We start from the raw sequence: 12,565 nt of genomic DNA, 5'->3' as shown, positions 1-12,565 counted from the left end.
GACAGCAATTCGCGTAGGGGATAGGGGAGACTCGGGCAGGGAGATAAGAGAGCACCCCAAAGGCACAGTTGGAAATCCGGGGCGGGGGGGATGTTCCCCGCGGAGTCCCGCAGGCGCTGAAGGGGGCCGGGCGGGCCTCTGGGGCCAACTTTCCGGAGGGAGGTGCGGACGGAGGGGGCGGCGCCGGCGGCAGGAGGCGGGAGTCGGGGGCCGAGGGGGGGGGGAGTCACTTTAAAGGCTCTTTCTTACCCATAATGCTTTGTGGGGACGTTGACAAGTGGATCCAAGATGGCGTAGAAAGTAATGACAGGTAAGTCCTGACTTCCCCGTTCTCCGCTGCCCGGGTCGCTTCAGGAGCCTCCAGAGCCATCCGGGGAGAGGCCCGGACTCTCCTCGGGTGCTCCGGGTCCCAGGCAGCGCGGCCCCGAGGACAGCGGGGGGTCCCGACAGCCGGCGGCAGGGCCTGGGGAGCGGGGCTCTCTCTGAGGCGAGGCCCGGACGCTGGAGCTGTTTACTGCTTCTTCCCCTCCTCAGTCTCCTCTCCCTTCCGCTGGGGGGCTGAGGCGCCAGCCGCGCAGGCGGTGGCCCGGGGGTCCTTGCACACGCCCGAGGTTCGGGGCGACCCGGGAGCCCGCGCGAGGGTGCTCGGGCACGGGCCGCCCTGGAGTCCCCGCACGCCCAGCGCCCCCCGGGGTCGCGGCTTAGGGTGGGGAGCGGGCGGCCTCCCACGCCTCCCGCAGTGCAGCCCTCCGGGTTAGCCCTTCCACTTGGGGTGGGGCGGCGACCCCCCGGGAAAGGGACACCACGAAAAGTGGGTCAGGGGGGCGCCCCAGAGCCCAAGATTTACTGTGGGCCCCCTCCCCACCCCCCTCCTGGGACGTGCGTGGCCCGTAAGCACATCTACAAAAACAAAACCACTATCTCTTCCTGGAGAAAGTGGCCTCCAAGGCCTGTCTCTTTCTCTCTGTGTCTCTCTGTCTCTGTCTGCCTCTTTTTCCAAGGGCTGGACACACAGCTTTAACTGGGAACTTTGATTTTTCTTCCCCAAACGATTTGAGTCGTCTGCCCCCTGGCCTTTGCTGAGGGTCCTTTCAGACAGGGCTGGAAGCCAGAGTCTTCAGATTCCTTTTGGGTTGGGAACCTTGTAAGTTTTTGTTGAACTCCGAAATTGGCATTCTTTTTCTCATGGCAAACTTACACTTTTCAGGCAAGCCATTAATATAATCAAAAGTGTAACTCCAGAGATAGTGGATTCCAGGAGCGGGGTGGGGGGGGGAAGGAGGGAGACGTTATCTGGCCTAATTTGTTCTTGATTTTGTCCTTTCTCCACCATATGAATAGTCCCCCCCCCCCCTTTACTCTTCCTCTCTTTTTATTTTTGAAAGCAAGACTAATCAGGGCTGAAAAGATGACTTTATTGAGATTTAAGAACACTTGTAATCTGTTACTGAAAGAAAATATTTTCAGATTTATGTAAAAGAAACAGATATTTTCCCCCACAAATCTTTACACTGGACTGTTTTTGTAACTTTTTCCACTTGAACTCTCCATTGTTCTTTTACTTCTGGGCGATGTAATGCTTGCTACCGATAATGGCTCCAACTGGTATTGTATAGATATTCTGCTTTTCTGTTTGCCCCAGGAATCGGATGAAGTAATTCATCACTAATGAACTACCGTGCCGGGGGGATGTGCAAGGTGAGACTGACTTTAAAAACTCTGCCCTGTTTTCCCTCTGTCGTAAGCAATGCAAGGGTAAGGCTGACACTACTTTCCAGGGCTAGAGGTAGCAAAGTTGTACCATCCTTTTGAGTGGCTCCAACTTATTCACACATAGTGGAGCTATGTCTAGAGCCAAATGTTATTTGTGGCTATCCTTGATCAGTGTCTTCTCCAGGAGTAATTATAGATTGCCTCTTCAAATTTCCTTGTGTCACTTTAATTGGATGGTCTGGATTTTTATCTGTTTTGATGTCCAGTACACTCCACTTTCAGTATAAGCAATTGGATAGATAAGTTCACACATCCACTGTTCATGGGACTTTTGCGAAGTCCATTTCCATTGGCAATTCTTTTTGGCAAACACATCACTTATGCTGTTATTTAGTTTTTTGTTTTGTGGTGCTGGTATGTATGAACTTGTGGGTTCACACATATTAGATAAATGCAGAATGACCGAGCTACATCCCCAGCCTCTTCTCTTTTCTGACAACTGAGTAACAAATGCCTGACAGCACTTTGAAACAGAAATGATAATACTAAGTTCTGTGTTGCTTGCTGGGGATATGACTACTCTGTCATCATTTCTGGTCCTATATAGTGTGTCAATTCAAATTTGTTTCATTTATCCCTTGAACTCTCAAGTGCTGGTACACTACCACGCGTGGCTTAGTGCCTTGGATTTAAAGGACATTATATATGTGGGTGAACAGTTTGTCCTGTGTGCCAGGGAGAGAGAATCTTGTTTTTTGATAGTTTTCAACCAGTTTCCCAACTTAAGATACCTTCCTCTGGTGGTTTTAGAACAGCATTTCTCAACCTGTGGGTCATGGTCCCTTTGGGGGTTGCATATCAGATAGCCTGCATGTCAGATATTTATATTACGATTCCCAACAGTAGCAAAATTATAGGTATGAAGTAGCAACAAAATAATTTTCTTTTTTAATTTTTGAGACAGGGTTTCTCTTGCAGCCCTGGCTGTCCTGGAACTCTGTAGACCAGGCTGGCCTCGAACTCACAGAGATCCTCCTGTCTCTGCCTCCCAAGTGCTGGGATTAAAGGTGTGCACCAGTACCACCTGGTTGACCACTTTGTTGTTGTTGTTGCTGGTGTATGTGTGTGGTTTTATTATTTTGGCCATAGTGATGATTGTAAGAAGTGGTATTTTTGTTGTTTTGGTTTTTCTTGAGACAGCATCTCACTATGTAGCTTTGATTGGCCTGGAGCTCTGTGTAGACCAGACTGCAGAGATCCACCTACCTTTATCTCCTAAATTCTGGGACTAAAGACATATACTATTATAACACTGGGCCTTTGCCAATATCACCTTTTTTTTTTTCTTTGAGACAGGGTTTCTTTTGTACCCTGGGTCTCCTGAAACTCATTCTGTAGACCAGGCTGGCCTTGAACTGAGAGATTTGCCTGCCACTGCCCGCTAAATTCTGAGATTAAAGGCCTATTTGCCTTTGATGCTCAGCTTTTGGGGGGGCATGAAATAATCTTACAGTCACCAAAAGTGAGGAACTGTATTAAAGGATCGCCACATTAGGAAGGTTGAGAACCACTGCTCTAGAAAAATCTGTAAATATGGTCAAGTGATTTATTGCAGATTTGTTTATCCCCCCCCCCCCCTTTAGCATATTTGGGCATCAAGATTTTGAAATACTCACAAAGTTTTCATATCTAGTACATCTTTTTAAGAATAAGCCGTGGGGCTGGAGAGATGGCTCAGCGGTTAAGAGAGATGGCTCAGCGGTTAAGAGTATTGCCTGCTCTTCTAAAGGTCCTGAGTTCAATTCCCAGCAACCACATGGTGGCTCACAACCATCTGTAATGAGGTCTGGTGCCCTCTTCTGACCTGCAGGCATACACACAGATAGAATATGGTATACATAACAAATAAATAAATAGGGCTGGAGAGATGGCTCAGAGGTTAAGAGCACTGGCTGCTCTTCCAGAGGTCCTGAGTTCAATTCCCAGCAACCACATGGTGGCACACAACCATCTATAATGAGATCTGATGCCTCTTTTGGTGTATATATGTTAACAGAACACTGGATGCATAATAAATAAATCTTAAAAAAAACAAATAAATAAATAAAGATTAAAAAGAAAAAGAATAAGCTGTGTTTCCAACCCCTCAAGATTGAGGCATATAGTCAACACTTTGCCTTTAAAATGCAGCAAAGGTAGTGGGGACCTTGGGAAGAGGTGGACAAAGACCGAGGTTCTTTGAGCACACAGCACTCCACTGGTGTTGACTCTGCAGTGCTTCTTTTATTTTAGCTTTTGAGAGAGCAAATACAGAGTTTTACGTTTATTTTCATTGTGTGGGTGGAGGCATAGTCTTGTCTTAGATCTGCCAGTTTTAACTCTTTCTCTTGTCTTGTTTAAAATATATAGGTAATTTTGTGGCCAAGAGCCAAATATTTGCTTTTGCTCCCAGAAATGTTCTCACTTGTGGTTTAAAATTGAGTATTTAGGCTCGGCAATCCTGTGGAACTACTGTTCCTTAGCTTGAATTGTGTTGAGGCATTTTTCATAGTTTCTAACATGCAGACAAGTGTTATTCTCTTTGAAGTTAGTGGTTGACCATCAAGCAACTTGTCACACAGTTTTTTTGTTTGCTTTTTGTATTTCGAGACAGGGTTTCTTTGCATAGCCCTGGCTGTCCTGGAGCTTGTTCTGTAGACCAGACTGGCCTTGAACTCACAGAGATTCACCTGTCTCTGCCTCCCGAGTGCTGGCATTAAAGGGCATGTGTTACCACTACTTCCAACTACACAAAGTATTCTAAAATGGTAAATACCACAGTGTCAAAGGTTACAGTGGAGTAGAAGTTTGTGTCTTTGAACTCTGAAGATACGGCTTCTTTGCTTTTGGCTGGTAAGCTAGAGCACTGTTTTTAGATAAAGTGGTTATTTTTGGAGGAGCCGGTTAGTATAATCTGGTACCTCTCTTTTAGCTGGGAAAGTTGCCTTTTGCCATTGTTTTTTTGTTTGTTTGTTTGTTTTTGTTTTTGTTTTTCGGGACAGGGTTTCTCTGTAGCTTTGGTGCCTGTTCTGGAACTTACTCTTGTATATCAGGCTGTCCTGGAATTCACAGAGGTCTGCCTGCTTCTGCCTCCTGAGTGCTGGGATTCAAGGCATGCATCTCCACCATCCAGCACATTTTGCCATTGTTAAAAAGAGATTTCATCATATAACTTAAATGAATCCAGTCATTGTTTTTAAAGTCTGTATAGCTATATGGACTGTACACATTTCAGTGACTAGGAGAAAAATGCTAAAAACCATTTCTGCTTCTGGAGGGCCTTGTGAAACTTAAAAATGTGCAATGTAGCTGGGTGGTAGTGCACATCTTTAATCCTAGCACTCGGGAGGCAGAGGAAGGTGGATTTCTGTGAGTTTGAGGTCAGCCTGGTCTACACAGTGAGTTTCAGGATAGCCAGGGCTGTTACACAGAGAAACCCTGTCCCGAAAAACAAAAACAAAAACAAAACAAAACAGACAAACAAACAAAAACAAAAAAGGAAAAAGCCTGTAGTATATGCTCTGGAAAGATGGTTCAGTCATTCAAAGCACTTGTTGCTCTTGCTGAGAACCTGGGTTCAGTTCCCAGTATCTACGTGTCCACTTACATCTGTTCCAGGGGATGACCTCTGGGCACCAGGCATGTATGTGGTACATAGACAAATGTACAGGCAAAACACTCATACACACTAAATAGAAAAAGTCTAGAAAGGAACAAAAAATTGTAATGTTTTCACGAAAAGCTGAGTGTAGTGCAGAGGGACGCTCAGGGAAGTCGGCTAACTCTTAGAAACACACCTGTGTCTAAGAGGTAGCTTGACAGTACCACTGAATGCAAATCAGCCTGTAATTGTCTGTCACTCACTACTTCAGATCCAAATGCAGGCCCAGTGCAAAGCAATAAGGTTCTTAGGGTTGTTTATTTTCATGAACTTAGGTAAACATACTTACAAATGTAATTGGATTGCTAAGTAGTGTTTTGAAATGTTTTCTACAAGTGAAGTGTAACATGGAGAGAGTGTCACACTGGCTTGCCTGTCTCTTCATGGCACTGGTGTGTCAGGGTTACCTCTGTAGCATGAGTGAGCAGTGGCACAAAACCCTTCTCTGCCACTTCAGGGGTGGCTGACATAACCCTTGAAGATCCTGAATCAGATAGTCATTATTCCTCTTTTTAAGACTTATCACTGACAAATCATGAAGACCAGTTGCATATGTTACACATGTAAATACTTATATATCTGTCAAGTATTTGTTACACTTTCAGTCATCTGAAAGAAATTGAAAGTTTCCAATTTAAGTCAAAAGTCTCATCAACTCTGTATACTTATAATCATTCTGAGTTCGTTTTCTAAGAACAGGGAGTCTGGTGAAACTGGAATTTGTCTAGCTTTTGAATAAAAAGTAGCTTATCATATATATGTATATATACATATATATATGAATGTATATACATACATATCTAAAAGTTTTAGGGTTCGTGTATACACGTGCTTGTCCAAGGAGAACTTTGGAGTTGGCTCTCTCCTTCCAACTTCACATGGCTCTGTAGATTGAGCTCACACATCAGTCTTGTGCAGCAAGTGCCTTTTCCCACTACTGAGCCATCTCTCCTGTACGCATCACATTTTTGGACTGATCCACTCTGAAGTGTGAATGATTGTGAGTTTTATTTCTATGCCATATTTTCAGTTTTCTTATCACGTCTGAATTTGCTTTTTCACTTTCCTTTGTGGAAATATACCTTATGCTAGAAAATTTCTTGTAAACACAGCCTGTCAGGTATATTTATAAATAATATAGTTGGAAAAATTGCACAGAAATCATGCATGCATATGGTAAGTTAAATTGAGCAACACTTGAGTATATAAAACAAAGACCAAGAGTGGTGCTGGAGAGATGGCTCAGTGGGTAAGAATAGTTAAGTACCCAGCACCCACATGGGGTAGCTCACAACTGCCTGTAACTTCAGCTCTTCTGGTTTCTGTGGTACTTGCACACATGAGGCATTTACACAGACATAAATACTATTCCCCCCCCCCATATTAATAAGAAAAGGATTAACTGGGTGGTGGTGGCACATGCCTTTAGTCCCAGTACTAGGGTGGTAGAGTAGGCAGATCTTTGTGAGTTTGAGACCAGTTTGATCTACAGAATGAGTTCCAGGACAGCCAGGGCTGTTACACAGAGAAACCCTGTCTCAAAAAACCAAAAACAAAAAAAGAAAAAGATTAAAAACAAAACCTCCCTCCTCCAAGCTCCTGTTTTCACTCAGTCTCCCTCTTCTTCTGCATGGCCTTGGTAAATAGCTGGGTGTCATTTAGGTTTTGGAAGACCCCTCTAATCCTATAGTGTATTGGCAACAGTAGAAGTAGAGAGAGAAATCCAGAATGCATGGCTGTTGAACTAGACACTGGATGTCTATTCTGCTCTGCTGTGACATTAAACATTAGTGACAATCTACTGTCAAACTATTAAATGTTTAGACAATTAGTATTGAGGTCAGGCTGGGTAAGTTTTTATTTTGCTGATCATCTCTCTGTCTTATCTATCCATCCATCCATTCATCTATTTATTGTGTTTTGAGACAAGGTCTCTTGACGTTGCCCTGGCTGTCCTAGAACTCACTCTAGACCAGAGTGGCCTTTCACAGTGATCCTGCCTCTGCCTCCTGAGTACTGGGAGTAAAGGCATATGCCACTATGCTCTACTACCATTGTTAGATTTTTTAAAAATTTTTCTTTCTTTCACGTACTTTGATGTTTTGCCTGCATGTATGTCTGAACGAGGATGTCAGATTCCCTGGAACTGAGTTACAGAGATCTGTGATCTCTCTTGTGGGTGCTGGGAATTGAACCCAAGTTCTCTGGAAGAGCAGCCAGTGCTCTTAGCCTCGAGCCATCTCTCCAGCCCCCATTGTTGGAGTCTATGATAAGGTCCCCATATGTTTACTATGGATTTTTTTTAACCCGTCGGGTCCATTGTCTAGCATCTTACAAGACAGTTATTTTCATTTTGGGAAGGAGGAATTTAGGCTTGAATGTGAACTGACATAGTAGAAGAACTTTGAATGGTGTTGATGGTATTCTTTCTGGAAAACTTTGCTCTTTTTTCTGGTTAGTTTTACTTACTTGTTTTTTTCCTTCATTATTTTCATTTTATTTTTTTTAAAAGATTTATTTATTTATTATGTATACAGCATTCTGCCTCGATGTATGCCCGCACGCCAGAGGAAGGCTCCAGATCTCAGTACAGATGGTTGTAAGCCACCATGTGGTTGCTGGGAATTGAACTCAGGACCTCTGGAAGAGCAGCCAGTGTTCTTAACCTCTGAGCCATCTCTCCAGCCCTCTTCATTATTTTTGAGATAAGTTTTGTGTAGCCCAGGTTGACTTTGGACTGTGTAGCTGAGCATAAACTTTTTTTTAGAGCATAAACTTAAACATTTTTAAATAAAATTTTTCAGATTTATTTTATGTATATGATTTTTTTTTCTGTATGTATGTACTACATGCATGTCTGGTACTCTTGGAGAAGGAAGAGGGCTCTAGATCCCCTGGAACTGGAGTTTCAGATGGTGCGAGCCACCATGTAGGTTCTGAGAACTGAATCCTGATCCTCTGAAAGAACAGCAAGTTCTGAAACATCTTTCCTTTCCCAATTTTGAACTTTTGATCCTCCTGCCTCTACTTCTTGGGTACTGGGATTGTAGGCCTGCGTCACCATGCCAGTTCTGGGTATTGAACTCAGGACTCTGAATGCTAGACCAGCACTCTACTCCCGTCTTTCTCATTTTCTAGATGAGGGATGTAGCCCTGGAGAAGCTGACTTGCCCGAGGTTGCGCAGCTCAGCAGTAGCAGTGGGAAAGCTTTTATGTCTAGAGGCTGTGTCAAGGCCTTTAGTCCATGGCTGGTTCTGCTAGATCTGATTGTGTTACTGGGGACAGAGAGACCAGATGCTGTGCATAGTGAATACAGATGCTCTGAAATGATATAGCGATTGATAATTTTTCTTTGTTGTGTATTTCTTGGAGACAGGGTTTTGATATATGGCCGAGGCTGACCTCAAATCCAAGACTCTCCTGCCTTAGTCTTTCCACGCGTGTGCTACCACACCTGCCAATCTGTGGTATTTAAAGGCTTTTTTTTCTCTCTTTCAGAAATTATAAAGCGATCTGATGGGCTATTTGGGTGAACTACAGGTGAGTATAGATGGCTTAGGAGAGGGTTACAAAGGAGAAAAAACCTCAACCATGCATGAAGAAGGGACAGGGGGACAGGAGAAACTTTGCCTTTTTACTTTTTTGGGGGGGTGGGGTGTGATAGGGTGTCTGTGTAGCTTTGGACCCTGTCCTGGAACTTGCCTGTAGACCAGGCTGTCCTCAAACTCACAGAGATCTGCCTGCCTCTACCTCCCAAGTGCTAGAATTATAGAAATAAAGGCATGTGCCACCACTGCCTACCACTTATATTAATTATTTTATGTGTTTTGGCATTTTGCCTACATGTATGTCTATGTGAGGACGTCAGATCTTAGAGTTACAGACAGTTGTGAGCTTCCATGTGGATGCTGGGAATTGAACCTGAGTCCTCTGGAAGACCAGTCAGTGCTGTTAATCTCTGAGCTACCTCTCCAGCCCCCATGACTTTTTTGGTTTTTCGAGACAGGGTTTCTCTGTGGTTTTGGAGCCTGTCCTGGAACTCGCTCTTGTAGACCAGGCTGGTCTCGAACTCACAGAGATCCGCCTGCCTCTGCCTCCCGAGTGCTGGGATTAAAGGCGTGCGCCACCATCGCCCGGCGACTTTTTTTTTTTAATCTGTTATTTTTTTAATGTATGAATGTTCTCTCTGCATGTTTGCCTGCACACCAGAAGAGGTTATCAGATCCCATTACAGATGGTTGTGAGCTGCCATGTGGTTGCTGGGACTTGAACTCAGGTCCTCCTGAAGAGCAACCAGTGCTCCTAAGTGCTAAGCCATCTCTCTTGTCCCTCCTTGTGACATTTTTACACCTAACTCCATCTTGACAAGTCAGACCAGAAAAGATGCTGTGGGGCAGGGTGGAGTGAACAGCCAGGCCAAGCAGGCAGCCTGGGGCTGTAGGACCTGAATTGGCTGCTTCTGCACTGACTAGACAAAGATAGCTCAAGGCACTTCCTGCTGCCCTGTCCGACTAGTGCTCAGAGATCAAGGGCAGTGGGAGGGAGGTTCTTCCTGCACTTTGGTTTTGAGTTAGTAAGGCACTGAGGCTCGGTTTGTCTCCTGTGATGGGGGTTCCTGTCAGCATCTATGTCAGCATTCTTAAGTGCTAGTCACCTTGTGTTCTGAAGACTAAACTCCGAGCTGCTTTCCTCAATATCTACTCTTTACGTTGGGTCATGGATGACTGATTGTATAAAATACATGTCTGTTATGTTCATAATCAGTTTTGAGGACTGAGATACTGAGACTATTCCAGTAGAAACAAAAGGTTGGACTTTGTTCCTAAGGATTATATTGCCTTTATTTAACGCTATCTACCTCTCAGATTATTTACATTTTGCTGAAATGCCTACTAACTAAAGAGAGTTAGCCAATATTCTTGGTCCATTCTCTTGGTCTTTGATGTTACAATAGAAAAGGTGAGAGCCAGGTGTGCTTGGTATATATCTTAAATCTCAGTAATCAGGAGGCTGAGGCAGAAGGGTGGGGAATTTAAGGTTAGCTTCAACTGCATAGCAAGTTCTAAGCCAGCAAAGACTCACTCTATCTATCTATCTATCTATCTATCTATCTATCTATCTATCTATCTATCTATCTATCTCTTAACACACTTTCTTAGTGTTGAAATTGTTCAGTGTTTGGGTTTATTACCCAGAAACAGTAGCTTTTCTTTTTGGCCTTGCATTTCAAAATGTTCATACTTTCAGTTATGATTTGTAATAATTTGATGCTTTAAAAACTTCTTTTTTAAAAAAAACTTTTTATCATGTTATAAACTTCACAGTTTTAAGTGAGCATGGTGATGCATGCCTTTAAACCCAGCATTCAGAGGTGAGGATGGTGGGGGGCAAAAGCAGGCGAATCTAGCCTGGTCTTCCTGGATCCCCGTTTCGTTCCTGGTTTTTCTTTCTTTTTCTTTTTTTTTAAAAGATTTATTTATTTATTGTGTATATAGCATTCTGCTTACATGCATGCCTGCAGGCCAGAAGAGGGTACCAGATCTCTCATTACAGATGGTTGTGAGCCACCATGTGGTTGCTGGGAATTGAACTCAGGACCTTTAGACATGCAGGCGATGCTCTCAACCACTGAGCCATTTCCCCAGCCCCCTGGTTTTTCTTTTGCAATGCTAGGGATTGAACACAAGCCTTGTGCATGCCAGTCAAGAACTTTCCTGTAACTGTAGCCCGAGTTCCTGGAAGACTTAGTGTTCTTCAGTACGTCATTAGCACCAAGATTTCTTATTTTGGTTCTGGGATGGGCCCTCGGGCTGTGAGCACACAAGATGCACTAGCTGTCACTGGCTCTAAACTTATTTTCCATTTATTTTCAGTACTAGCCTTTTGTTAGGCATCCTCCTCTCCAGGAAGCCTTGCTATCTTGCCATTTGAACTCTGGTTGGTAATATTTATAAGAACTTGCTGGCAACTTTTTATCATTTGTTATAGCTTGAGGTTTTAGTCATTTTTACTGTGTGTAAATGAACATTTCTTTTCTTTTTGACTAATTTTTGTAATATAGTCTAGGCTGACTTCAAACCTGGACTCTTGCTGTCTGTGCCTCTCCTGAGAATTAGTATTAGCAGAGTGTGCGAGCACACCTGGATCTTCCGTCTGTTTAACGTACACTTCCTGGCCCCTGGTTCTTTGATATGTCCTTGAACCTGTCTTTTCACCGTAACAGCCCATTGCTGAGTCAGCACAATGTTCTTGTGACTCCTAGAGCCATGAACACACCAAAGCTGTGTATTTTGGAAGTTTACACGTGATCATGGCTCCCTAGTCATTGCAGTAACCTGTGATTATTCTTCTTTGTCTCCTGAGTATGTGAGCATTTTGCGCCATTCATCTCTTGTAGGTATGTGGAGAGGGTTGGAAGTCTATTTGAGGTAAATTATTGGTCCTTGGTAAACTAAGATGGAGACAGGCAAAGAGGGCCATGTTTGTATCTCAGTACTTGGGAAGACTGGAGAATTACTAGCTAAGGTGCTGGACGACATGTGGAATCCCAAGCCACCTTGAGCTATAGTGAGACTTTGTTTCTAAGATCTAATAAAGGGAGCTGCAGAGATAGCTCAGCAGTTAAGAGCACTGGCTGCTCCTCTAGAGGACCCAAGTTCAATCCCCAGCACCCACATTGCAGCTCACAACTGTCTGTAATTCAAGTTCCAGGGCATCTGACATCCTTATACAGACATACAGGCAAAACACAAATACATATAAAATAAAAGTAAATAAATTATTAAAATATTTTTAAAAAAATATAATAGACCAACCCAACACTAGAAAAGCTGAGGCAGGAGGATTGACCGTTTCAAAACAAAAAAAAAAAAGAAGACAAGAAAACTGAGGTGGAGGGCTGGAGAGATGGCTCAGTGGTTAAGAGCATTGCCTGCTCTTCCAAAGGTCCTGAGTTCAATTCCCAGCAACCACATGGTGGCTCACAACCATCTGTAAAGAGGTCTGGCACCCTCTTCTGGCCTTCAGGCATACAGACAGAATATTGTATACATAATAAATAAATAATTAAAAAAAAAAAAGAAAACTGAGGTGGAGATACTACTGTGAGATCCTACTGCCTCTGCCTCTTGAGTGCTGGGATTAAAGGTGTGC

General features: G+C 43.7%; 1 protein-coding gene across 4 annotated transcripts in view; it reads left to right on the top strand.

The window, feature by feature from the left end:
- The first annotated feature begins 251 nt into the window (after positions 1-251).
- Positions 252-12,565, top strand: part of Helz (helicase with zinc finger) — a 141,152-nt gene continuing 128,838 nt past the window's right edge. For 2 of the 4 annotated variants that reach the window (XM_075990298.1, XM_075990296.1), the window contains exons 1-3: positions 252-310; positions 1,643-1,698; positions 8,912-8,953. The gene's annotated coding sequence lies outside the window, so the exon portion shown is untranslated. The remainder of the gene's footprint in view (positions 311-1,642; positions 1,699-8,911; positions 8,954-12,565) is intronic. The other 2 variants (XM_075990299.1, XM_075990297.1) reach the window with 1 other exon arrangement.

The sequence above is a fragment of the Microtus pennsylvanicus genome, chromosome 11 (genome assembly GCF_037038515.1).
Source record: "Microtus pennsylvanicus isolate mMicPen1 chromosome 11, mMicPen1.hap1, whole genome shotgun sequence".
Taxonomy (NCBI): Eukaryota; Metazoa; Chordata; class Mammalia; order Rodentia; family Cricetidae; genus Microtus; species Microtus pennsylvanicus.
The sequence above is the reverse complement of the archived record's forward strand: the minus strand, read 5'-3'. Positions and strand labels throughout refer to the sequence as shown.